This window comes from Lissotriton helveticus, chromosome 3_1 (assembly GCF_964261635.1).
Source record: "Lissotriton helveticus chromosome 3_1, aLisHel1.1, whole genome shotgun sequence".
Taxonomy (NCBI): Eukaryota; Metazoa; Chordata; class Amphibia; order Caudata; family Salamandridae; genus Lissotriton; species Lissotriton helveticus.
In genome coordinates, this window is record NC_136061.1 from 743,557,892 (window position 1) to 743,585,110 (window position 27,219).

At 49.1% G+C, this 27,219-nt stretch overlaps 1 protein-coding gene across 4 annotated transcripts in view; it reads right to left on the minus strand.

The window, feature by feature from the left end:
- Positions 1-27,219, minus strand: part of USP47 (ubiquitin specific peptidase 47) — a 1,403,284-nt gene that overhangs the window by 577,999 nt on the left and 798,066 nt on the right. The gene's annotated exons all lie outside the window — the stretch shown is intronic.

The window sequence follows — 27,219 nt, forward strand, 5'->3', positions numbered from 1 at the left end:
GAGGAGCTTTACCCGTGGTTTGGGAGTTTGCCCTCTTGCGGGCATTAGAGACCACCAAAGAGTCCAGAGGCAACCCTAATGTAGGTTGGGTCGCCAGGTGCCGGTCTGTATTTCTTCTCTATTCTAGGGTTGACAACCCTTGATCTCGTGGGTTCCTTGAAAATGTCTGCTGCATGCTTAAGGACCCCTTTGAGCATCGGAAGAGTCTTGACAGTTTTTTCAGCAGTGGAGAAAGTGTCAAAAAGGAAGTCAACCTCCACAGGGTCAGCATGCATCTCCACTTTATGGTTTGTAGCTGCCCTTTCAATTAAGGCATTAAATGCCGCAGAATCTTCAGTGGGAGACGTTTTAACGTTATAAATCTGAGGGTCATGGACTGTTTGCTGGTCCTGATCACCTGTGTCCATCCATGAGTCCTGTTGCTTATCAGGCTCTGTGTTTGCAGGAAAGTCGTACTCCTCATCCTGCTCCCCTTCACCTCCATCAGAGTAAGTGGGTGAAGGTGTTGCACTCCTCCTAGGCTGTGGAAGAATCTGTTCAACCAGTACTGGTGTGTCTGGTGCAGGCTTTTTGTGCTTTAGAGGGATTGTAAATGACTGCAGAGGCTGTGATGTTATTTTCCTCTTGTAAAGCGTGAGCTTCCCGGTGTCGGCATCGATGAAATGCTCCGACCCTTCTTCCAATAAAGGTTGTCGATGACTCAAACTCCCACCGGTGCGAGCTGGCTTCGACACTTCAGAGTCCCTGGGCACCGACCGTGGTGCGAAGGCCTTCGGTGCCACCTTAGGCGGTAACGTGTAGAGGATTGGCATGGAAGTCTTCTTCGGTGGGTCAGACGGCTTCGGTGCGGAAGGTGTTTTCGGTTCCGATGCTGAAGCCTTGTCCCTAATCCGCTTGAGGGAGTCCGAGACCTGCTTCGTAAAGGAAGCGGACGGTTTCGTCGACCCGGCCGACGACCTTGGGCCGCCCCCAGGGGAAGACCCAAGCGTCGACGACTGTTGTTTGTCCGTTCGAGGCGCAGGAGGATCCGTGACCGGTGCGCTCCGATCTCTGGCAACGGCCGCAGACGTCGACGCCGACGGCTTCGGGACTGCAGCCTTGACTTTTGGCGTTGTGACCCCAGACTTCGGCTCGGCGCCCTTGGGTGACTTCGTCTCGACGGGCCCTTTGCTTTTCGGCTCGACAGACTCGCGTGATGTAGGCTCGACAGCCTTCTAGGGCTCGCCCACCTTGCTTGACACCGACCCGACAGCCTTCTTCGAGCTCGGCTCCTTGACCACTTTTGGCACCTTTGCCTGGTCGACAGCCTTCTTCGGCTTCGATGCCTCCGACGACGACGGCGTCGATGTTGGGGCAGACTGTTTCGTTTTCGATGGCGTCTCGGCCATTTTTGTTTTCGTCGACACCGATGGTTTCAGTTTCGGTTTTGGTAATGGCGGCTCCGCTGAGGTGTCCGTAGCCGGGCCGGAAGGCGGGGCCGTGGATCTTGGTGTAAGGTCTTGGGTAAGGCCGTGTGGCGATCCCGCGACCTGAGCCTTTGTAAGAGTACGAACGGGGCATAGCTCATCCTCCGAGCTATCTTCCATGGCCCCATATGCTTCGTCGTCGTCGTCCCCTACCTCCTCGACGACTTCCTCCAGGTCTTGGCCTTCGAGGTCCGCTTCGTAGTCGGACTCGACGTCCACTGCCGGAGGTGAAATCTGCAGGTGAAGTTCTTGGTCGTCTGCTTCCGCGTCGTCGAAGATGTCCACCGGTGCTGGAGCCGATCGCTGGGCCTCGATGCGCGCCACGCGCCGCATCTTGATCGTTTTCTTCGATCGAAATCGTTGTGGTCCAGCGACAGGCACTTGTTGCAAACAGAATGGACGTCAATGTGTGGGTACTTCGAACCACACACGGGACACTTCTTGAACGGGCTCCGTTCCATGTCGTCTCGTCGAGGGTCTTGCTGCGTTGACTGGGCCTCGATCATTTAAGAGTCACTCGACTCCCTGGAAATCCAACTCGACGAGTTGGAGTATAGTCGGGACCGAACGCAAACAATACCGTCGGTACAGAGAAGGCCTTTTGGCCTTAAGAAAAGTCTATAACGATTCCGAGCAGGAGTTGTCGAAATCACATCCGAACCAAATGGCGGAAAAAAACAATCTGGGGATGGAGTCGATGCCCATGCGCACTGTAGTCCAGGGGAGGAGCCACCTATCTCGTGATACTTCGAAGACTCTTCCAGGACAACAAGGTGCAATCATCCGGACCCAACACTAGGCGGCGATCTATGCTATAGATATGAATTCAGCAGCCCACATGCCTCGAACTGAATATGCTACTTACCAGTATGCATCTGTTCTTGGCATGTAGGGCTGCTGACATTCATATCGCCCGCCCCCCTCCCCGGCGCCCGTAGCGGTTGCAGACTTCTTCTTCTTACTCTTAGACATGGTCATCGTTTACACTATTGCACTCCATCTTGGCCACAATGGCTAAAAACAATCTAAGGATGGAGTCGATGCCCATGCGCACTGTAGTCCAGGGGAGGAGCCACCTATCTCGTGATACTTCGAAGACTCTTCCAGGACAACAAGGTGCAATCATCCGGACCCAACACTAGGCGGCGATCTATGCTATAGATATGAATTCAGCAGCCCACATGCCTCGAACATTGTATTTACCTACATCTGGCCCCTAGTTCCGTAAACTAGGAGTTAAAGTATTCATTGCGGAGGAGTTTAAGGTTTCTCTTGAAGTAAGGGAAGGAAGGGTTGCATTGAATGTCACACAGTAGTGAGTTACATATACTTCGAGCATTTCCGGAGAAAGAACGCAACTGGGTTGCTGACTTTTTTTGATTGGGAGGTAGGAGCAGAAGTGCATTGGAGCTTCTCAATGATCTAGTGGTTCCTGCTTTTGTGAGCTTGTTTTCTAAGTAGTTGGGTGAAAGAGCGTGAAGGGTTTTGTGGATGATACATGCAATCTTGTAGGTACATCTTTAACAGGAAGCAAGTTTAGGCTCTTGAGTGCAGGAGTGTTCAAACCGTTTAACGTCTGAGAGGAGCTGGGCTACTATGTTAAGAACTGTTCTAAAGGGGGGCAAGGGGAGTTTTTGGAGTCCCAGTGAGAATGGCATTACCATAGTCTTGTTTGGAGAGGAACAAAGATTGCACCACAATCTTGAAATCATTGGCAGGAATAAATGGTTGAAGTTTCTTGATGTTGTCGAGTGAGGACAGCTCTCCTTGTGATGTATTCTTGATGTGCTCTTTCACTGACGTGTTCTTCTCCAGGAAGAAGCGAAGGGATTTTACAGAGTTGGAAAGAAGAGAGCAATTTAAAGCAATGAGTTTGCTGAGACATTCGTGGATTGGAAGGTGGTGACTTTCGGGGGAGAAAATAAGGACTTCTGTTTTGATGGGATTTAGCTTTAAGTGATTAGTGTAAAACCAGGACTGTAACTTGTTCAGTGTGTCATTAAGATGTAGAATGTCTTTGGGTGATTTGATATTAAAGTCGAGTATCATCAGTATATATGTGATATTTGATCCCGGCTTGTTTCAGGATGCCCGTGAGGGGTTCCATGAAGAGATTGAAACGAGAGGGGGAAAGAATTGAGCCCTGAGGCACACCAAGATTGATCCGAGTGGGTTTTGACAGGAATGTCTGCTGGGAGTATTGCCAGCATTGTAAAGCCTGCTTAAGTGATGGAAAAAATATATATATTCTGCCATAATACTTGTTACATTGAAGATGCAATGTCGACCAAACAGATCTCATGTGCTAGGGTGCCTGACCACAAGAATTTGGTATGGAAGCCAATAGCCTAAATAGTGAGCTTGTTGTTTGATACAAGTTTGCATTCACGTTTGCAACCACTGTCTAAATACTGTGAATCTTGTCCATTGGCAGAAACGCACAAAGGTGATATGCACACAGCACTGCAACAATGTAATGAATCTGTTTTAAGGAAATCACATGTGATTTTTTCCATATTTAGAAATAAACCAAGCTGGTGCAAAAGTGTGGTCTTCGCTGCAAGCTGCGTTCACAAACACTGTAGTTATGGCTTTGATCAACCAATTGTCAAAATAGGGGTACACATATATTACATGGACAAGTAGATGTGCAGTTCCCACTGCCATCACCTTTGTAAATCCCCATGATGAAGAAGCTAGACCAAAGGGATGGACTACAAACAAAAAATTGCTATGTTCCACAGTGAATCGTGACTGTGAAGACAAGCTAATAGGATCAACCAGACTTGCTCCTGAAGGACAAATAGTACTTGCTACAGGATGATCCTAGTACGACCTGCCATTTAGAACACATACAAACTAAAGAACGTGCCTTGTACACCATAAACACTTCACTTTATGCAGACCATCCCCAGTCGTAGGGATAGGCTTCTGGTATTGACCACCTACCCTCCACATTTATGGATGCATCATGATTCACATTACCAATCCAACATTTGAAGTTTTAGTGTTACATGTCTGTTTATTTTACTTTGAGCAAGCGCAGCCCCCTCTTCCCGTACCTCTTGTTGCCACTTTCCATGGTATGGACGACAGATGCACAAACGGCTCGTGAGACCTCGGCACTGTGTAAATCCAGGGGGCAATCTTGGGGACACGGTCTTAAGAACACGTCTTTGGAGCCTCAGCGTTGCTTGGCTACAGACCCTTCTTGGAGTACATCTTCCTCATCCACTCTTGCAATTACGGCTATGCGCTTAATTCCCGCCCTCAGCAGCAGCCTGGCGACAGCGGCCTCAATTCCTGGCATATGTGAAGAGGAAAGTCTTCACGAAAACAGTCATAACATCTTTCACGCTTGCGCCCCTGTCGGCACACTCATCTTCGACTCATCAAGGTCAGTGCACTGTACCCCACGCTTTACTCTCCTGACATAGACTAATTACAATGTTAATAACCTTCATTGTTTGCTTAGTCTATGACATTAATAGGCACAAGACTGTACTGGGATGTTAAAACCTATGCTGTAATAGATGAAAAAGGACTTTTGTGAAGTAGCATTCAACCTTGCATTTTGTCGTAGTGCCTACATACAAACTGTATTAATACCTACTGACCTAAAAAAAGATTCCTTTATTATACTCTTGTGATTGTACTGGGGTCATGGGTCATTGACATTAGCAGCTACGCTTTTGCAAATTTTCCTAGCTCTACGCCTGCTATTCTTGTGTGAAAAATACGAGTGCTTACTTTTTCACAGCTTTTGTGGTTTACTTGACTGGCGAGTTGTGCGTTGGTTTTAAGGACGGAATGTAGTGCACATCATATGTTAAGCCAGGGGGGTGCTAGGTGGCGCACATGCAAAATGGACGCACAATCGTGAGGCTCCTGCACCCTGGCGTGTAAATCCTTTTATTTATCCTGCTCGGAGTCCTCACTGATGCTTTAAAATACTGCCTGATGTCGACCTAGACCCACTGAGGACTCGCTTTGGGTCAACCCTGCTCCTGCCATGTCAGTGTGAAGATCCGACCGAGGGAGAGGGCGAAGAGGTGTGGTGCCCCAGCACGGCCTCAGTAACTGAGTGAGCTCGCTTCTTAACTCGAGGCGCCTAGGCCTTGTGACGCGAATCGGGCGGCGGCACCAGAGACAACGGCCTGGTTCTCTTGGTCGCCAGCCGCAGCGACTATCTACATGGTGAATGAGGACCCCGCCTATCTGCTGCATGAGACGACTACACCGGCCGAAACAACATTGAGGGTGGTAGGTGAGCTGCGGACGCCCTGGGCTCCTCAACGGTTAGGCGTGCACCACTACAGTCTACCGCTATCCTGGCAATAGTTTTGGCACCCGGAGACCTCCCGGAGCGGTCGAGCTGCCCTTGTTGTCCCTTGAACTTGTAATACTGCCCTGGGCCGCGCGCACACAATCCATACGGCCTTGGTGTAATTTCGGGTGCCAGAGGCCTCCTGTAACGCTTGCACGGCCCTCGCTGCCTTGAACAGTTGCAATCCAGCGCTGGATCTGCCCTAGCCTACTGCTGAGGGGTGAGAGGTGCTCCCTTCTTTGGCGGCGCGGCCCGTGGACTTGGCCCTCTCCCCAAGGTGGTCCCCATTGATGTAAAGGCGGACGGGGCGTGGGGCTGAGGATCGGCCGCCCGCTAGTGCCCTTTCACTGACTGTGGGCGTTTGGGTCCCCTGGACTGGCGCCAGTTTGAGGCCGGATGCTGCTGACCGTCATTTTGTGCAGTGAGGAGCTGGGTGCACAATATGATCCTCCTACTCATGCTGTTTTTTGCTGACACGGGGAGCTATTGTTTGGCTGTAGAGACACTTGAAGAGGTGACGCTCCTGACGCAGCGACTTAATATAAGTAACACTTCGAACTCTCCCCACAACTTGCCGGCCATATGAGTGGGACCTGCCCCGACGATGCTGATGCTCTGCGGTGCTACTGTATTATAGCCTACTGACCTCTCTGAGCCAATCGGACTGGCTAGATTCCTCCTGGGCAGGTGTGCGTGCTAGGGGGCGAGAGGGCTTGACCGCACTGAACTGCTCACTACTGGTCCTCTAGAGGAGCCGAGATCTGCCTACAGCTTGGACGCACAGGAGACGGGCACTGTGATACACCCTTCGCACCACTGTTTCTTCTACGCCTGGGGCCCGTTAGCCGCTGTGCGCCTCATCTCCTTTGCCCGTAGGGCAAGTGCAGTAACGCTGCGGGTAAACAGGCAGACCGTGAATACAGGACACCATGAGCAAGCCAGACACCTGTCAACCTAAAGAACAAGTTACGTACCTTCGGTAACGATATATCTGTAAGCCAAATTAGTTAGTTATATTCCTTATCTTAGAATATCCCCAGGCGTCAGCCTGGACCAGGAAAGTTTTCGTCAGCAGTACCCCTGCGCATCGGTAGGCGTCGTCTGCGGCTCTGAGTCCGTCGGCGGCGGCGTGATCGCCGGGATGACGTTGTCCGAGTACTTAGACTGCACCCTCGCACGCTGAAGTCAGTTCTGTACATAGCTTTCTGCGCCAGGAACGCAGAGCCATGCAAGAAACCGACACTGGTGCCATGAAATTAGGGCCCTCACAGGGAGATACCTTAACCGTAGATATCGGTTTGCAGAACGGGGAGGATGGGTGGGGCGGTTAGGAATCTAACTAACTAATGTTTCTTACAGATATATCGTTACCGAAGGTAAGTAACTTGTTCATCTGAAAGAAACACGTTAGTTAGATTCCTTACCTTAGAATAGATACCCCAGCAATACCCACCCCGGTGGTGGGTCTGGAACCAAGATCACACCAGGAAGTCCTGGAGAACGGAATGGCCAAAAAAGCCATCTCTCAGGACTTGACTATCCAGGCAGTAGTTCTTGGCAAACGTGTGCAGCGAAATCCACTCTAAAGCTAGAGCAAAACTACCAACTAATAATTCTACGAAGAAATAGACAGGCTGTTTATATTCTCGTAAACTTTTATAATCACTTGAACTCAGGCGAAGTAACATTGTTGATAAATGAGAGTTCTCTCTTGCTGCAGGATCTACGAATAAAGTATATAAACGATTCCCCTACACTAGTTTGGGGTGGTGATTTTAACTTACATCTATGCAAAAAGAGTAACACCCTTAATTGTGGGATCTTTGACGATGAGGAAAATGGTTTAACACATTTTACACATACGGTAGAGGGCAATAAAATGAACGAGATAATGGTTGCAACAGATATGGGGTTTGCTAATGAGCTAAAGACCCCCCCAGTTATATTTTTTCCAACATTTAATGGAAGGGGTCTGAAAAGCCTAATAGACTATGTTTTAGTTTCATCTAGTAAGGCTTTATACATTGATAACTTTGAAACTGTCAACAATGTGCTCAGTGATCATTTCCCCATAAGTGTTGTCTTACAGGAAGTCCAAAATAGAGAAGAAATTTCTCAGTTAAACCTGTTAGATCAGCAGGAGCTAACATTAGACCGGTTAAATGGATTTACGTTAAAATGGGGGAAACTTGACCAGGAACCTGTAACTACTAAAATAGTACGACAAAGCAAGCAAGCCATAGAAAAGTGCCTCGACCCTTTGGCCACCCCGAAACAAGTTTTGGCTAGCTACAGTGGGATTGTCGAAAATATAAAGAAAGAACTAACCGGAAACTGTAAACAAAATAAGAAAGTTAAAAAGGGTTGGTTTAGTTCAACATGTACAAAAGCGTACACGAAATTAAAAAAGGCCCTTGCCAGAGAAAAGAGAGATAGGGAGGAGGTCAAAAGATTAAGAAAGGCTTATGCATTAGCCTTAAAAATTAGAATGAGAAAAAAGGAGGTACAAGCTGATCTATGGAGTCAACTCCTGAAAAGTGGTACACTAAAGGATAGTGCAGCCTTCTGGCAAATAGTGAGGTCCCCTTTTTTACATGAGAAAGTAGACTCACCATCTTTAGATGTTGCAATTGATGCTAAAGAATGGGTGAAGTATTTTGCCCAAGTATTTAGCCAGGAGAAAGGGCATGGAATAGACCCCTAAGAACCTTTGATCCAAGTCCAATACCCATTAGGCCTGCAGTTTTCGCATAAAGAAGTAGTAAACGCAATAAAAACCTCTAAATCCGGAAAGGCTCCTGGACCGGACGGAGTCCCAGTGTACCTCTTCAAATATAATTCAGACTTATGGTCCCCGATACTTACCAATGTGTTAAATGCTACTAAAGAGGTTGGCTTAATCGAATCTTGGTCAACCTCAACTCTGGTTCCTATTTTTAAAAAAGGAGACAGAAATAGTCCATCTTGTTACCGACCCATTTCACTCCTGGATTCACTCGGGAAGATGGCTGGACGCATTCTTCTCGACCGTCTCCAGGAGTGGACTATCAATCAGAACCTAATCTCAGACTTACAATATGGGTTTAGGGAAGGATTAAGGACGGTGGACCAGGCCTTGAACCTGACTTTGTTGGCAGGAAAGTACGTCCAGGCCAAGGGAAGCTCCCTACACATGGTATATGTTGATTTGTCCGCAGCTTTTGACTGTGTTATACATTCAAGGCTGTGGACAATCATCTTACAAATGGGAATAGACCCTTCAGTTGTCAACTTCCTGCGAGAATTATATACAGGAGCTACAGGAAGAGTAAGATTTGGGACCAAAGGCCAACTAACGGATAGTTTTGTGGTGGAAAAGGGGGTCAGACAAGGGTGTGTGCTGGCCCCCTTCCTATTTACCATGTATACCAACGGACTTGAAGTTGCCATGCTTGAGGGCAGTAAAGATCTTCCCGCAATTGGTCGTCGGCAGATACCAGCTTTATTATATGCCGACGACGCGGTCATTCTTGCCAGAACCCCAGTCCAGCTCCAACGGGTTCTGGATAAGTATTGTTTGTTTATGGCAAGTCTGAATCTTAAAGTAAATATAAGAAAAACCTATGTGATGCATGCTGGCCTAAAACGTAGAAAAGTTAAGAATATATATGTGAATAATGTTGCCCTTGATCGAACAACAACATACCCCTATTTAGGGATTTTAATTGACGACGCATTTAAGTGGAGGGAAGCTATTAATCCAAGAAAACTAGTATTACTAAGGGCCACAACTGCATTAAAAGCATTTGCGCAGAAACTGGGAAAGAGACCACCAGCAGAAATGCTCAAGATATATAGCGCAAAATGTGTCAGTGCTGCAACCTATGGAGCAGGGGTTTGGGGATGTGTAAACGCTGACCAGCTCCAGAAAATTGAAAACTCATTCCTAATATACTTGCTGGCAGTGCCGAACAGTACCACAACATACGGGTGTCATCTTGAATTGGGGTTGGATTACATATCAGACACCATAAAAATCCAACCAGTTATGTTGTGGCGCCGTATTTGGGTTACGGAACAATGTCACTTGACAAGATCGATTGTGCAGGACTGTATGAAGCTTGAAAACCTGGGGAAGATTAAATGGTTGGCATATGTTAAGGCATTTCTAAAAGATATAGGTCTTACAGGATTTTTTACCGACCCAACAACAATATTGGACCTTTCAAGGAAAGAATTTAAGACAGCCTGTTTGACACATCTGGGACAACTGCGTTTATTAAACGAGATAGGGAAATCCTTTGTCCAACAAATCTTGCTAGCGCAAACTGTTTTTACTATCCAGCCATACTTACAGTATAATATATAAATCAGTATGGAAAATTTTTGTTGACCCGTTTTAGGTTTAATATGTTCCATCGCATGATTTCTTTTCCCTCCCAAAATGATTGGTCCTCAAATTTGTCGTCTTGTCCCTGTGATTTTATTTCCCCACAATCTACTATACATGTACTCTTTTTTTGCAAGTTTTATATAACACCACGCAGACAATGGATAGTTCCGCTTCTGAAAGAACTGGGGATGCGTCAGTGTCGCCCAGCCTTTTTGGCTCTCCAGTACTCTATAGTCCAATTTCTCAAATTCTGTATTAGACATCGTACCAATCTTTGACAAATGTACAACTTTTATGAACTGTGATGACTCATCAGGTTGGAGTAGTTGTAATACAACTAACAAGCGTAAGCGTAATTGACACTGTACTTCATACGATGTTTTATAACCTACCCATGAAACTGTAAATATATGTACAACTAGATTTTTACAGACAATAATGTCAAATTGGTTTTATCTGTTTTTAAAACAAACTATGTAAATAACGTATTTTATGAACTTTTATGGTATTTCGATAATTATGAAAAACCGAATAAAGATGGTTTGATTTGATTTGACTATATTTCACAATTTTGCGGAGCGAATGCACATTAAAACTTGGGGAGACCTGTATCATGATGGCCAGTTTCGTAAGGTCGAGCATGTCTTTCAGGTCCTTCAGCACACTCCACCTGATGTTTTTTTATATATACGTCTCAGACAAGGAATCCGCTCTCTAACCCAGGAGTTTCCGGCTGAGCCCCCAGTACTTGCTCCACTACAACTGATGCTTAAAAACACGGCAGCCAAATGCCTGGTCTCACTGAATAGCGCACAGTTCGCCCTAAGTGTGGCAGGGTATGCTCAGACGTGAGTCCCTTGCTCACTTGGCCACTGGATTCAAGATAGTCTGGCTGATGAGGATTATGGATCCGAAATCGGTCCAAGGATGCTTGTTTGCGGTCCATGGAAGACATGGCTTGGCAGTTCGGGCTGGACTGTTCCCAGGGGGCACAGGGTCAGACTGATTTGCATATGGCCATGTCTGGAATGGGGTGGCTGAGTGGGGTAAAGAATGGTGATGGATTAAACCCAGATCAGTTGACTGGGGGTGAGTGTTTGATTTGCTCAAACGCTCCGTCCATCATCCCCTTTTGTATCACAAAAGGCGGGTGGGCATGTCGGTGGGGAATGGGAAGAGCGCCCAAGTTCAAGGTCTGGCTCGATGACCTAGTTTTTCGTCAGGGACAACTTGCCACATATGCAGAACGGTTACCTAGAACCTCCAGGCCTAGGGACATTTGGGCCCCCCTGACATGTTATCTTTTGGCGCACCCGTGTGAGAATACTGCACCTGAGATAGAGGCGCCTGCACTCTGAGATGTCCTGGGTAAACACATCACCAATAGGAATGTATACCCTGGTGAGTTATGATACTGCTAGCCCTGATATGTTTGTGATGCATTCTGGTGTGATTAGTTTGATCGTATGCACCTGGATTTGGAAACTATTGGAACAATAGAACCATGGCTTGTTTCTGATAAAATGTGTCGCGTGTAACTAGTAATGCTTAAATGTCCGAGAACCTGTGTATTGTTCTGCTGTACTGTAAATTCTTCACTGATGATTATGTAAATATTGTCTTATGCCCCGCTGCACAACAGGGTGTATTCCAGAAATATTAGAAACTGCAAACGTATTGTACTGCTATGTGTCGAATACTGTAAGCGTAAATGACTCCACTGTTTGATTTGTTTGAAAAACAATAAAAATAATTCCAAAAAGAAAAAAAACATCATATGTTAAGTGCAACTGTATGACATCCTTGTTTCTTTTTCAGTTTCCACCAGGGTTCACAGATCTCGCCTACATTTAGGCGTAGTTCGGACACAAGAGGACTTCGGCTTTGTAAATGATCCCAAGACCTTCCCCTCAGTCAGGACCTCGATTTCCACGGAGTCACATGCCAGGCTGCTAGCAGCTTCAGGGACTGCTACCTCAAAGTCTTCGGACCATGGCCCCACAATCGGGGCACAACTTGGTGTTGTGATCGTGCTCCAGGCACCACAGACAAATAAGATACAGGTCCGTTACCAACATTAGGAGCTACAAGGCTTAAAACCTGGCTTATGAGAGGACATTGAAGTGTCACTTCTGTGTGCTCTGGGTGGGGAAGGGAAAGAGGACTGCTGCTGACCCTATGGCAATTGGTCATCTACCACTGTAGATTTTTCACAGTTCTCTCTGACATCTGGACCAGGTAGGAAAGATTTCCCTGATATTGCGCCCACTGGGACATCCTGTACCATGCCCGAGCTCCATATGCCATTGAGTGTACTTTACCAGCAGGATGCAGGAGGCCATCAGACCTGGAAGTCTCAGTCAGCCTCACCGAAATCCAGGACTAAGGTCGAAACATCAGGATCATAGCCTATAGGTCCTGGACTCTCCGCTCATGAGGATAGGGACAGATCAGCACTGTGTCAAGAATGGCTCCGATTATTGGAAGTCATGTGTGACTTCGACATGCTGATAGGGAACCCCAGTGAGAGTAGGAGTTCCAGCATAATCTGGAGGTGGGGGACTACTGCATGGATCGAGACCGCCTTTAACAGTCAAGGTAGGGGATGACTGGAACCTCTGACCTCTGCAGATGTACTGCTATCACCACCATCACTTTCATGAGCAGCTGATGAGACCAAAGGGGAGCACAGTGAACTGGAAAAGCTCCTGTACCACAGTGAACTGTAGGTAACAATAATGGACGTGTAGCATGGGGATATGAAAACAGGTGTCTGGCATGTCCAACGCTACCATCCAATCTTCAGGGGCAATAGCATTGTACCTGGGCAAGAGTTAGCATCTTGAATTTTTCCAATCTCAGGTAGGAGTTGAGATGGTGTAGATCTAGGACAGAACGGAGTCCTCCGCCCTCCTTTGGCACCAGAAAGTAGCTGGAATAGCAACCACGACCTACTCCTGAAGCCGGCACACTCTCAATGGCTCCTGTGGTTAAATGAACCTGCACTTCCTGGCGCAGCCGGGAGAGATGGTCCTCTGTCAGCTGGTGTGGGTGGGGTGGGATGCTGGGAGAGGAAAGCCATGTCCCCTGGAGTGGGCCGTGGCACCATGCAATCGTCCAGAGCATGGGGTGCCCGTGCAGTGCTTGGTCCAGATCCCAAGCAGGACATCCGAGAGGGCTTCATTAAAAGAGTTCTGTGTAGTTGGTATCCCTTGCTGAAGCACCTCTGTGGAAACATTAGTCTTGACTTCTACAGAGGGTAGTTAAAAGTTGAGGACTCAGCCGCCCTCCTCACCAGCCCAGCAAAGGAAGCCCCTCCTCCACAACCACACTAGGAGGGGAGACCAGGCCAGCATTTTGAGAGGTGTCCAGACCACTGGCGTCAGCCAGTTTTTCATACCAGTTGTCACTGTCTGGTTGGGCCAAGGGTCTTCATGAGGGGCAGAGTAGCCATAAGGATTCTCAGATCCCATCCAAAATTCCAACTGAGTCTATTAAAGAAAGGAGGCACTGTATCCAACTCACATGGTCTTATAGATATTGTGTATGTCGAGCGACATGGTCTAGCTCTGTATTGAAGTTAGGAAGGACTATGAGGTCGACTACGCAAGAGGCTTCAGATGTGCCAGGGACAGTGCCACAAGGACGAATCCTGGCAAAGGTTGTGGTTGTTAACCAGGTTAACTCCAGATTGAGGAACGGATCCAGAAGGCGCAACTGGCATCAAAGATGCAACTGCCAGTGGAAATCCAGGCGTGGTACCTCCACAACCAGTAGGGCCTGAAGGCGATCCCAGAGGGGTTGGGACAACCAAATAAGAGGTGTATGGCCTCATAGAATTCCTCGAGTTGGGTGGGGAATCACTCCAGCTTTGGGAAATTCAGGGAGGTGCAGAGCAGTCCCAGACTCAGGCATCACAGGTGGAGTATAGGAGCAAGGCTTCGAATTGCAGGGTCATCCCTATGCATCACCCAATGACTTCAACCGGTGCAGCACAGTCAAACAGCGCTTGAACTTCTTAGATTTTTGCATTTAAGGGACTTACCAATTGATGATTTTGATGGCAATAATGACTGATGGAAGAACTCAGAGAGCGGGCCAGGGACCTTGCAGTTGGTCAGGACCTGCAGCAGTGCATAGTCTTCCGATGTCGAGCCGCCAGAATCTTCATCACCCGTTCCTGAATCTCTTCTCAAGGACAGTCACTGGAGCGATAGTCAGGTTCCAGGAATCACAGCCAAACCAAATGGAGATCTGTCACTGGACTTGGGTAGCTCTTCCGGATCCGTGCAGATGGTACAGAAAGAAAGTAACCAATATCAAGGTGTTGTGGTGGCGCATATATAGGAGCCGCGCACGTCCTATCCAGCGCAGACGGCGCCCACAACACCAAGTCGTGATTAGAGGTCCTACTCAAGATTTTCTGGATCCAGTCTGACACCTGGGGAATATTCTAAGCTAGAAGAAAAGTTACTTAACTTCGGTAACACTTTCTGGTGGATACAGTATCTACCTGTGGATTTCGCACCTTTTGAATTACCCCCATGTGCAGCATTCCACTGAAACGTTTATCCTCGGCTCTCGCACATCGACGAGGACGTCACAATGGAATGCTTCACATGCAACTCTGCGTGATGAAATCGGAGCCATAAAAATACCTACATAGTAACCTCAGTTCCACCCATTTTTTTTCATGCCTTCGAGGCGAATGGGTGAAACAACACACTATACAATTATACACAGTATACCAACATAGACAAAACCGGAAGTTTCTCATCATAGACATATCCTGGAGTCAAGTATCGCATGCTTTAAACCATAAATAACATAAATAAACAGGCAACAGGGAAGTGGATGGGTCAGTGAGGAACTCACAGGCAGATACTGTATCTACCGGAAAAAGCATTACCGAAGGTAAGTAACTTGTTCTTCTGATGGATACATCTGCCTGTGGATTCCTCACCTTTTGAATTGAATCCCCAAGCAGTCTCGCTCCTGGCAGAGGGTGCCTGCCTACACCAAAATATCCTGCAGCACAGAACTTGCAAAATGGCCGTCCTTCCTCACCTCCAAATCTAAGCAATAGTGCTTCGCAAAAGTGTGGAGAGAGGCCCAAGGTGCCGCCTTGCCGATGTCTTCCACAGGGACACCTCTAGCTCAAGCCAAAGAAGAAGCCTTAGCTCTGGTAGAATGAGCTTGAATACCTTCAGGAGGCTCCTTCTTGGCCAAGGCATATCAGATCTTGAATCTGAAGATGAACCACCTGGACAGCGCTCTTTTGGGGACAGCCTTGCCGTCCATTTTGCCCACATATCTAATGAAGAGTTGGTCATCCAACCTGAAGTCCTTAGTCCTATCAAAGTAGAAGTTGACCGCCCTCCAGGGTCCAGGCGATAAAGTCTCCCCTCCTCCTTAGAAGGTTGAGGGGGAGGATAGAACGTGAGTAGAGGAAAGTAGCTCTGGTCCGAAGAACCATCTTATCTGCATGAAATGAAGTAAATGGAGGCTTGGAGCTTGCAACTCACTCACCCTCCTAGCAGCATTGGTTGCAACCAGAAATATTGTCGTAAATGCTAGGAACCTTAAGGGACAACTATGTAAAGGTTCAAAGGGAGAACCCATCAAGAAAGTGAAAACTAAATTTAAATCCCACTGAGGCATGATAAAGGGAGTGGGAGTAAACCTATTTGTGAGACCTCTAATGACTCTCATAACTATGGGAGATTTAAAAAACGAGGGTTGATCTGGTAAACAGAGAAAAGCAGACACGGCAGAAAGTTGCCCTTAACAGTAGCTACTGCACAACCCTGTTGAGCAAGGGAAAGATAGAAACTCGGAACATCAGACAAATGGGTCTGCAAAGGATTGAATATGCTACTTACCAGTATGCATCTGTTCTTGGCATGTAGGGCTGCTGACATTCATATCTTTAGCATAGATCGCCGCCTAGTGTTGGGTCCGGATGATTGCACCTTGTTGTCCTGGAAGAGTCTTCGAAGTATCACGAGATAGGTGGCTCCTCCCCTGGACTACAGTGCGCATGGGCATCGACTCCATCCTTAGATTGTTTTTAGCCATTGTGGCCAAGATGGAGTGCAATAGTGTAAACGATGACCATGTCTAAGAGTAAGAAGAAGAAGTCTGCAACCGCTACGGGCGCCGGGGAGGGGGGCGGGCGATATGAATGTCAGCAGCCCTACATGCCAAGAACAGATGCATACTGGTAAGTAGCATATTCAGTTCGAGGCATGTGGGCTGCTGAATTCATATCTTTAGCATAGAATACATAGCAGTCCCTCCATTAACGGCGGCTGCCCGTGCCAGTTGCAGAAGCTTGAAAAAGTGTTCTAAGAACGGCCTGCCCTACAACTGCCTGCTGCTTGGAATGTACGTCTACACAGTAATGCTTAGTGAACGTATGTGGTGTAGACCATGTGGCTGCTCTACATATGTCTTCCAAAGGAATATTGCCTAGGAACGCCATGGAGGCCCCCAACTTGCGAGTGGAGTGGGCCCTGGGGGGGACCGTTAAAGTGCGCTTAGCTTTGTGATAGCAAATTTGGATGCATTTAACGATCCATCTGGCAATTCCTGCTTTGGAAATGGGGTTGCCTTTGTGCTGGGCTGAGAAGGCAACAAAGAGCTGTTGTGTCTTTCTGAAATCTTTTGTTCTGTCAATGTAGTACATTAACGCTCTTTTGACATCAAGAGTGTGGAGCATTCTTTCCGCTACTGTTTCAGGGTTTGGAAAGAATGCGGGCAGTTCTATGGTTTGGTTGATATGAAACTGCGACACCACCTTTGGAAGAAACTTAGGGTTAGTGCGCAGCACAACCCTGTTGGAATGAATCTGAATAAATGGCTCTTGTACAGTGAGCGCCTGCAGCTCACTGACTCTCCGCAGAGAAGTAATGGCGATGAGAAAAGCAACTTTCCATGTTAAGAATTGAATCTCACAGGAATGGAGAGGCTCAAAAGGTGGGCCCATCAACCTGGTGAGGACCAAGTTGAGGTTCCATACAGGAGCTGGCGGGGTCCTGGGAGGGATGACGCGCTTCAGGCCTTCCAGGAAGGCTTTAATGGCAGGCACTCTAAAAACAGAGAGAAGCTGCCTGTTTTGAAGATAAGCCGCTATGGCGGATAAGTGTATCCGAATGGAAGCATATGCTAGATTGCATTTGTAAAGATGTAACAAATAGCAGATGATATTAGGAATGGATGCATCTAGCGGGTTGATATTGTGGTCAGTACAGTAAATGACAAACCGCTTCCATTTCGCTGCATAGCAAGCTCGGGTAGTGGGCTTTCGTGCCTCCCGGATGATGTCCATGCATTCAGGGGGCAGATTAAGGTAGCCAAACTCTAAGACTTCAGGAGCCAGATCGCCAGGTTGAGCTGTTGCGGGTCTGGATGCTGAATGTCGCCATGGTTCTGCGTCAAGAGCCTGGGTGTGAGGCGCAGTCTTTGATGCGGTACCACGGAGAGTTCTAGAAACGTGGTGTACCATGGTTGGCGTGCCCACGTTGGAGCAACCAGGATGAGCGTCATCGAGTGTTGCTGGAGCTTTCTTGCCACCAGCGGGATTAGAGGTGCTGGGGGAAAAGCGTACGCAAATCTGCCTGACCAGTTCATCCATATCGCATTGCCCTGCGACTGTGGATGAGGGAACCTGGCGGCAAAGTTTTGGCATTTTGCGTTTTCCTTTGTGGCAAACAGGTCTATCTCTGGATGACCCCACTGCTGGAAGTACGGGCGGAGTACTGATGGATGTAACTCCCACTCGTGCATTTGGTGGCTGTATCTGCTGAGCAGATCCGCCATCTGATTGTCCTTGCCCGGGAGGTGTGCCGCCATGAGGAAGATGTTCCTCTGAATGGCCCACTTCCACATGCTCTGAGCCAGAGGAGACAACTGTGGAGAGTGTGTACCTCCCTGCTTTTGGATGTAGTACATGGCTGTCATGTTGTCCGTCCGGATCAACACGACTTTGTTGCACAGATGTACTGTGAAGGACGTCAATGCCAAGAAGATTGCCATCAGTTCTAGGTAGTTGATGTGCATCTTCTGTTGCTGCGTTGTCCATAGTCCCTGCACCGTGTAGTGGAGCACATGAGCTCCCCACCCTTGGAGAGATGCGTCCGTTGTCAGGATAATCTGTGGCACCGGCTCTTGAAACGGTCGGCCCTTGCAAAGGTTGTGTGGATTCCACCAATGCAGAGAGCTGGATGCCCGACCGGTCACCAACACTAGGTCTTTCAATTGCCCGTGAGCCTGATTCCACTGACGTGCCAAGCACTCTTGGAGCGGACGCATATGAAGTCTCGCGTGTGGGACTATGAAGATGCAGGAGGCCATCATGCCTAACAACTGCATGAACACTCTGGCAGGAAGTGAGTGTTGTGGTCTGAACTTTAGGATCAGCGACTGCATGTTGCTTATCCTCACTGGATTCGGCTGAGCCGTAGCCGTCAAAGTATCTATTGTCGCGCCTAAATACTGCCGCACATGTGCTGGCTGAAGGTGCGACTTTGGATAGTTGAGCGAAAACCCCAGACTGTGCAGAAGGTGAATGGTGTGGGACATGTCGGCCGCGCACTGCTGGGCCGACTTTGCTTGAACAAGCCAGTCGTCCAGGTAAGGGTAGACATGGACGTTCTGTCTCCTGAGGTGCGCCGCCACTGTCGCCAGACATTTTGTAAACACTCTGGGGGCAGTGGTCAACCCGAAAGGAAGGACTTTGAATTGGTAATGCTTGTTTTGAATGGTGAACCTGAGGTATTTCCTGTGGGAGGGGTGGAGTGGGATGTGAAAGTATGCATCCTTGAGGTCCAAGGTTGCTCGAAAATCTCCCTGGTTCAGCAAAGGAAGAACTTGTTGCAGTGTCAACATGTGGAAATGCTCTGAGAGGATGTACCGATTCAAGGGCCGTAGGTCTAGAATCGGTCTGAGCGTGCCGTCCTTTTTTGGAATCAAGAAGTACAGGGAATATACCCCTGTGCCTTCTTCCTCCACTGGCACGAGCTCTATTGCGCCTTTTTGCAGCATGGCTAGAACTTCCTGCTGCAATAAGTGCAAATGCGCTTGTGACATAGGACGGTGTCTTGGGGGCATGTTGGGTGGAGTGTCTGTCAGCTTTAAACAATAGCCGAACTGGATAAGTTGCTTGACCCACCTGTCTGTGGTGATGGACTTCCACACTGACAGGAACCGCTGGAGTCTCCCCCCGACCGGTGTTGTGTGGTCGGGGGGCAGTGACCGGGAGTCACTGCTTGTTGGTGGCAGAGGAACGGGAACTGTTGTTGCCTCTGCCTCTGCCCTTGGAGCTGTTGCCCCGGTATCCTCCTCTACTCTGTTTGGGGTAGGATGACTGCGCCCCGCCTTTGTTGAACTGCGTCTGCTGTGACATTTGACCCTGGTAACACCTCGATTGCCTGAGCGACGAAAAGTGTTCCCACGAAACTGCTGTGACTGTAGAGCCCCCATGGACTTGGCGGTCTCGGTATCCTTTTTAATTTTCTCCAGTGTGGTGTCGACCTCAGGACCAAACAGCCTGTCTGGGTTGACCGGTTGGTTGAGGATGGTTGTCTGTATCTCGGGCTTGAAGCCGGAGATTCGGAGCCAAGCCTGCCTCCGCAACATCACGCTAGTATTGATCGCCCTTGCCGCTGTATCCGCGACGTCAAGGGCGCACTTGATAGCAGCGTTGGAAATGAGTTTGCCCTCTTGTACCAGCATCTCAGCCCCCTCCTTGTACTGCTCTGGCAGGTGTTGCAACAGGGTCTCTAGGGTGTCATAATGTGCCCTGTCGTATCTGGCCAACAGCGCCTGTGTGTTTGAAATGCGCCAGATGTTGGCCGCCTGTGCTGCCACCCTCTTCCCTGACGCCTCCAGCACTTTTGACTCTTTGTCCGGGGGAGGAGCTTTACCCTTGGTTTGATAGTTAGCTCGTTTACGAGCATTAGAGACCACCAAAGAGTCCAGTGGCAATTGGCCCCTTATGTATGTTGGCTCGCCAGGTGCCGGTCTGTATTTTTTCTCAATACGAGGGTTAACAACCCTTGATCTTGTGGGCTCCTTAAAAATGTCCGCAGCATGCCGTAGGACCCCCTTTAACATGGGAAGAGTTTTTACAGTTTTTTCTGCTGTGGAGAAAGTGTCAAAAAGGAAGTCTGCTTCCACAGGGTCAGCGTGCATATCCACGTCATGGTTCTTAGCTGCCCTCTCTATCAAAGCATGAAACGCCGTTGAATCCTCGGTGGGAGATGTTTTGACGTTAAACACCTGTGGGTCAAGGGTTGCCTGCTGATCCCCTTGATCCCCAGTGTCCACCCACGAGTCTTGTTGCTCATCAGGCTCAGTGTGGGTTGGGAATTTATATTCCTCATCCTGCTGTTCCCCATCTTCTCCATCTGAATAGGTGGGTGATGGTGTTGCCCCCTTTGCAGGGTGTTGAATCCTGGGTTCAACCAGTACAGGAGTGTCCTCCGCAGGCCTTTTGCGTTTCAGGGGAATCCTAAAGGACTCCAAGGGTTTTGACGCTGTAATCTTCCGCTTTAGAAGCGTCAGCTTTCCGGTGTCGGCGTCGATGAACTGCTCCGACAAAGAGAGTTGTGGACGCGTTAGACCCCCAGCCGGGGGAGCCGACGTCGACCTTTCCGGGTCCTTGGGCACCGACCTTGGTGCAAAGGCCTTCGGCGCCACCTTAGGTGGTAGCGTGAAAAGGATTGGTGTGGAAGCCTGTGGCGTTGGGACAGCCTTCTTCGCTGCGGAAGGGACTGTCGGTTCCGACGCGGAAGCTCTGTCCTTAATACATTTTAGTGAGTCCAAGACCTGCTTCGTAAAAGAAGCTGACGGCTTCGTCGATCCGACCGATGTCCTCGGGCCACCCCCAGAGGAAGACTCGGGCATCGGCCCCTCCTGCGTGTCCGAGCGAGGTGCCGAAGCATCCGTCTGCGGAGCACTGCGATCCCCGACCACAGTAGCGGACGTGGACGCCGACGACTTCGCCTCGACAACCTTGACCCTTGGCGTCGGCGCTCCAGACTTCGGCTCCGCGCCCTTGGCAGCCGTTGTGTCGACAGGCCTCTTGGATTTCGGCTCGACGGCCTTGGCGTGAACGGCCACACCCGTCTTCTTGGGCTTCGGGTCGACCGCCGTGCCCGACTTCTTGGGCCTCGGCTCGACCGCCGTGCTCGACGCCAAATCGACGGTCCTTTGTGAGCTTGGCGCCTTGACCACTTTCGTCGCCGTCGCGGGTGCGACACTTTTCTTCAGCTTCGAGGCCTCCGAAGACGACAGCGGTGGAGCAGACGTCTTCGGTTTCGATGGTGTGTCGGCCATTTTAGTTGTTGTTGACACCGAAAGTTTCGATTTCGGTTTAGTTAATGGCGGCTCTGCCGAAGCGTCCGTGGTCAGGCCGGAAGGCGGGGCCGTGGACATTGGAGTAGGGTCTATGGTAAGGCCATGTGGCGATCCTTCGACCCGAGCCTTATTAAATGTTCTAACGGGGTATAGCTCTTCCTCCGAGCTATCTTCCATGGCCCCGTAGGCCTCTTCGTCGTCCCCTACCTCCTCGCCGAGTTCCTCCACGTCTTGGCCCTCAGCGTCCGCTTCATAGTCGGACTCGACGACCACCGAAGGAGGCGAAACCTGAAGATGGACCTGTTGCTTGTCCGCTTCCTCATTGACGAAGATATCCACTGGTGCTGGAGCCGATCGCCGGGCCTCGAGGCGCGCCGAAGCTTGATGGTTGTCTTCGACCTAAACCTGGAACAGGCCATGCAGTTGGCCTCGTTGTGGTCCGGCGACAGGCATTTCTTGCAGACCGGGTGGACGTCGATGTGTGGGTATTTGGATCCACACACCGGACAGTATTTGAACGGGCTTCGTTCCATGCCGTCGAAGTCTTGCCACGTCGACAGGGCCTCGATCCTCGAAGTTTCACGACTCACGGGATATCCGACCTTGAAGAGTTGGATGAAGTGAGGCACCGAACGCGAACAATACCGACGGGTCAGAGAAGGCCTTTTGGCCTCGAAAAAGTAAATTTCTATCGATTCCGAACCGGAGTTCACGAAACACATCCGAACCCAATGGCGGAAAAAAACAATCTAAGGATGGAGTCGATGCCCATGCGCACTGTAGTCCAGGGGAGGAGCCACCTATCTCGTGATACTTCGAAGACTCTTCCAGGACAACAAGGTGCAATCATCCGGACCCAACACTAGGCGGCGATCTATGCTAAAGATATGAATTCAGCAGCCCACATGCCTCGAACCAATAGATCTCTCTCCGCACCATTTAACAAACTTGTCCCACCTACCAGAATAGACAGATTGGGTGGAGTGTCTCCTGGACGATAAAAGAACATCCACCCTATCCGGTGGGAGAGAGAAAGAACTCAGGTTGCCCCGTTCAATCTCCTGGCATGAAGGCGCAGGCTCTTTAGGTGGGGGTGTAGAACCTGCCCATGCGACTGCGAGAGGAAGTCAGCCCTGAGAGGGAGGCGGAGGGTGGGATGAGAGGTATAGGATGTCTGTGTACCAAAACTTTTGCGGCAATCTGGGGCGATCAATATGACTTGGACCAGGCCTTGGTGAACATTCCTCGAGGAATCAAGGGTATGGGAGGAAACGCGTAAAGAAGTTGTGAGCCCCCATCTAATTGAAACGCACCCCAACGCTCCCCGCATTGGATACTAGAGACTGCAGAATGATGGGCACTGCACGTTTCATGAGTGGAAAACAGGTCCAACCGAGGAAAGCCCCACATCCTGAAAATGCGATTGAGCACCTCTGGATGGAGACGCCACTTGTGATCGGCTGAGTACTGCCAACTGTCCTCAAGTACATTCAGTTCTCCAGCCAGATGATTTACGATCACGCAAATCTGATGGTCCTGAGCCTAGTACCAAAGTCACAGAGTCTCTCTTCAAAGAAGATACAACCCTGCTCCTCCCTGTTTATTGATGTACCACATCTCGGTAGTGTTGTCTGTCAGGACCCAAACCGACTGACCGTGAAGGGAGGGAAGAAAGGCCTTGAGAGCCAAACATATCGCCGGCAATTCCAGAAGATTGATGTGAAACAGTCTTTTCTCTGGAGACCAAAGACCTTTGACCTCCAGATCCCTCAGCTGAGCTCCCCACCCTAGAGTGGAGGCATCTGTTAGGACTGTGGCCACTGGAGAAGGAGGTTGAAATGGCTTCCTTCGAGACTGGTTGCCTGGAACACTCCACCATAACAGTGTCTCTGGAGCTCCCAACCACCTCTTCAAGATCTCCGTTGTGTTGAAACCACTGCCTGCCGAGGCACCACTGGAGGGCCCTCATATGCCAGCGTGCATGGTTGACCAACAGTATGCAGGAAGCGAACAGACCGAGCAGACGCAAGACCTTCAGGACTGGAACAGCTGCTCCATTCTGAAAAAGTGGAATCATAGCCTGGATGTCTGGAATACTCTGTAGAGGTGGGAAGGCACGACTCACAGTAGTATCCAGTACGGCTCCTATGAACAGGTTTCACCGAGAGGGCCCCACATGAGATTTGGATACATTTATCGAAAACTCCAAGTCGAACAACAGTCCTGTTGCTTGTAAATTATGTAGCACTATCTCTGGCGACTTTGCTTTGAGCAGTCAGTCGTCCAGACAGGGGAAAACAGGAATCCCCAACCTTCTAAGATGTGCGGCCCCCACTGCCATCGCCTTTGTGAAAACCCGAGTTGCTAAAGTAAGACCGAATGGAGGGATCGCAAACTGGTAGTGTTGAACACCCACCATAAAACGAAGATACTTCCAATGAGACTTCAGGATAGGAATGTGAAAATACGATCAACATCATCTAGTCTTCTTTCTGTAGCACAAGAAGAACCTGAGCCAGGGACAACATCTTGAATTCTCTTGTTTGAGGTAAAAATTCAAGAAACTGAGGTCTAGGATCGGCCTCAAGCGACCATCGTTTTGAGGAATCTGGAAGTACAGAGAGTAGAATTCCCTGAACCCTTTCCTGCTCCGGAACCACCTTGATTGCACCTTTTTGTAGTAAACATAGAACTTCCTGCTGGAGAAGCAGGAGGTGCTCTTCTGAGCACAAACCCGGAGGCAGAGCGAAAGGATGGGTGAACTCTCTGAAGGGTAGGGCGTACCCATTCTATACGATGTTAAACACCCAGAGATCTGTAGTAACTGGATTCAAATTTTGGAGAAAATGGGACAACTGTCCTCCCACAGCTCAAGCATGCTCTAGGAAGGAGGAGCTAGAGCCGCTTCCCTGCTGTACCATTTGGAGGGGTAGAAGAAGAGGGGACTTGCTGCCCTGCTGTACCTCGCAGACGACATCAGCCCTTTCCCCTGTATAACCTGTACAGGGGGTTTGCCTGCAGTTACCGCTGTTGCGGATGTTGCTTGGCACAAATAGATAATGTCCTACCAAAATCACGAAACCTGTGGTGTCCAAAGCCCCCTGATTGAGACAGGAGACCCTAAGATCTTGCTGTGGCTCTGCAGTTTTTAAAGAACTGCAGCGCCGAGTCAGCTTTGGCCCCAAATAGATGAGATCCGTTGAAAAGCAGGTCTAACAAGCTAACTTAGACATTAGGGGAGAACACCGACCCCCGTAACGAAGCGTGCCTCCTAGTTGCCACAGACAAACCCATTGCCCTGGCAACCGAGTCAGCAGTGTCTAGATCCGACTGTATGACCTGCGGGACGTAACTTGAGCATTAGAAAGAACTTCCAAAAAAAGACTCTGAATGTCCTGCGGAAGTTTCGAGAGCACTTCCATTGCAGAGTACATCAGTGCATGGATATTGCGACCCACAAGCCATGTAGCATTAATTGACTAGAGAGCCGTACTGCCTGAAGAGAACACCTTCTTTGCGGATTGTTACATGCGTTTGGAGTCCCTATCTGCAGGTGTAGTTGGGAATGACCCTGCAGACTGTTTCAAGGAGCACAAAGCCTGGACGACCAAACGTTCTGGTGATGGATGAGTGGATAGGAAAGCAGGATTCTCAGGAACCACCTTATACCTACTCAGCAAATACCTGGACACCATAGGAGCAGTCATCGGCTTCTGTCACACATCAAAGATGGGCTCAGTCAAAGTCTTGTTGAAAGGAAGCAAAGGCTCAGAGACAACAGAAGGGGAATGGAGCACATCTGTTAAAATATTAGACTTCAATTCTGCAGAGGGTAGAGTTAACTCCAGCAGATCCGCTGCCTTCCGGATCACAGAGTGATAAGAAGTCACCTCCTACGTTGGGAGACCTTTTGGAGTGGAGAGTTCCCGTTCAGGAGATGTATCCAGCCTCCTCATGTTGTTCCCGATACTCCTCCTCTTCCATTAACCACTGTGCTTCTCTTCTAGACCTTAACCTTGGAATTGGCGTCAGAGGTGCCAGACGTGGCGCCGGTGACTTCGGGATTGGCATCGAAGGGAGGTCTACTGGGATAGTAGACTATGTCGGTCGAGGTAGAGTCTGCATCGGTTCAGAACCACACAGTGCCAGGGAAGATCCGTCCAGTGGCACTCACCCCTCTAGAGACTGTACCAGCATCGAAAATCTCGGAGCCGGGAGAGGCCAACTCCCTGGAGTCATCAGCATGAGTGGTGTCTGAGGGAAGTGAGGTGGCAAACCTCCTAGGGTTTATGCCAGCAGACCCATGGGGCCAACCGGCGCACCAGCAGGGTTTGCCACTTAGGCAAACAATCCGAAAATCACATTAAGAAAATGCAACGAATCCGTACCTGGAGTCGGGAAGGCAGGATACTCCAGGATCTGAGACCACTCGAGAAGGCAGCACAATCGGCTCCGGTTGCAGCGCCGGAGACCGTGGAGCCAGACGTGGAGTAGTCGGCAACAATGGAGGTGTTGCTTCTCTTGGCGCTGGTGAAGTCACCGCTCTCGGGCCGGAGTCCCCTTAGGAGAAGGAGACAGAGAGACTTCGTCCTCCCAATGATGCTGGGGAGCCTGAGACACCGACTGCGGCGTGTCATCTTTTGACAAATGATGCCGAGACCCATGGCGCCGCCTCTTCTTATGCTTCCTTGATGCTTTGGGGTATGCTGAGTCGGTGACTTGGATCGGGACCTTGACCTCCTTTGACCCCATTTTTGTTTTTTAGCTTTAACCATAAACAATTTGGACTCCCTCTTCTTCAATACCTTGGGGTTCATGCGCCTGCATGCCGAAAACTTTGTCGACGTCGTGGTCCGACGAGAGACACCACAAACAGTCTACATGAGGGTCAGTAATCAACATCTGACCCCCACATTCCCTTCATTGCTTGAATCTGGATTTCCTCTGCGTAGCCATTGTCACTGCTACAAAGACCCGAAGACTTGCAACAAAAACTACCAAAAATGGAGAGCCCTAGGGAAAACCGTTACGCATGCGGTTTCCGTGGAATGCTGCGTATGCGGTTAATTCAAAAGGTGAGGAATCCACGGCAGATGTATCAGTCAAAAGTCTATCAGAACCTTAAAGTTAGGACAAAACATTAAAGTTTATGTCACACAGACTTGTGCCAGTTCGAATTCCTGTAATGCCGAAGTACACAATAGAAGTATGTTCTACATGGAGACTGTAACATTAAGTATTTTTGCTACACCAAAAACTCACAAAGACAAGAGAACTTGAATATCTGGGGATTACCAACTGGTTACATTTGGACTTACAAAACGTTTACAGCTGGTATTATAGTTGGAAAAATAGGATATACCTTACACATTTTGACAGATGAATACAGCCCAGCACTACTTCATTACATGGAATTGTATTAGTCTGTGGGTGTTAAGACACATGAGATCATGGTGAACGTATTACAAAAGGAATAAGAATTCAAAGACACTTAAATGTATTTGTGAATAAGCAATGGCTCTTGCTGTTAGGAAGAGTGTTTCAGTGTCAATACACAGACACCTGATGCCAATACAACTCGGATGGAAGCATGCTTACATGAGGAACTGCAGCACCACTGCCTTCCTACATTTCACTTACTAGACTTACTTATACTGTTGACGTACATTCCACAAAGTAGACATGCCTGTTAA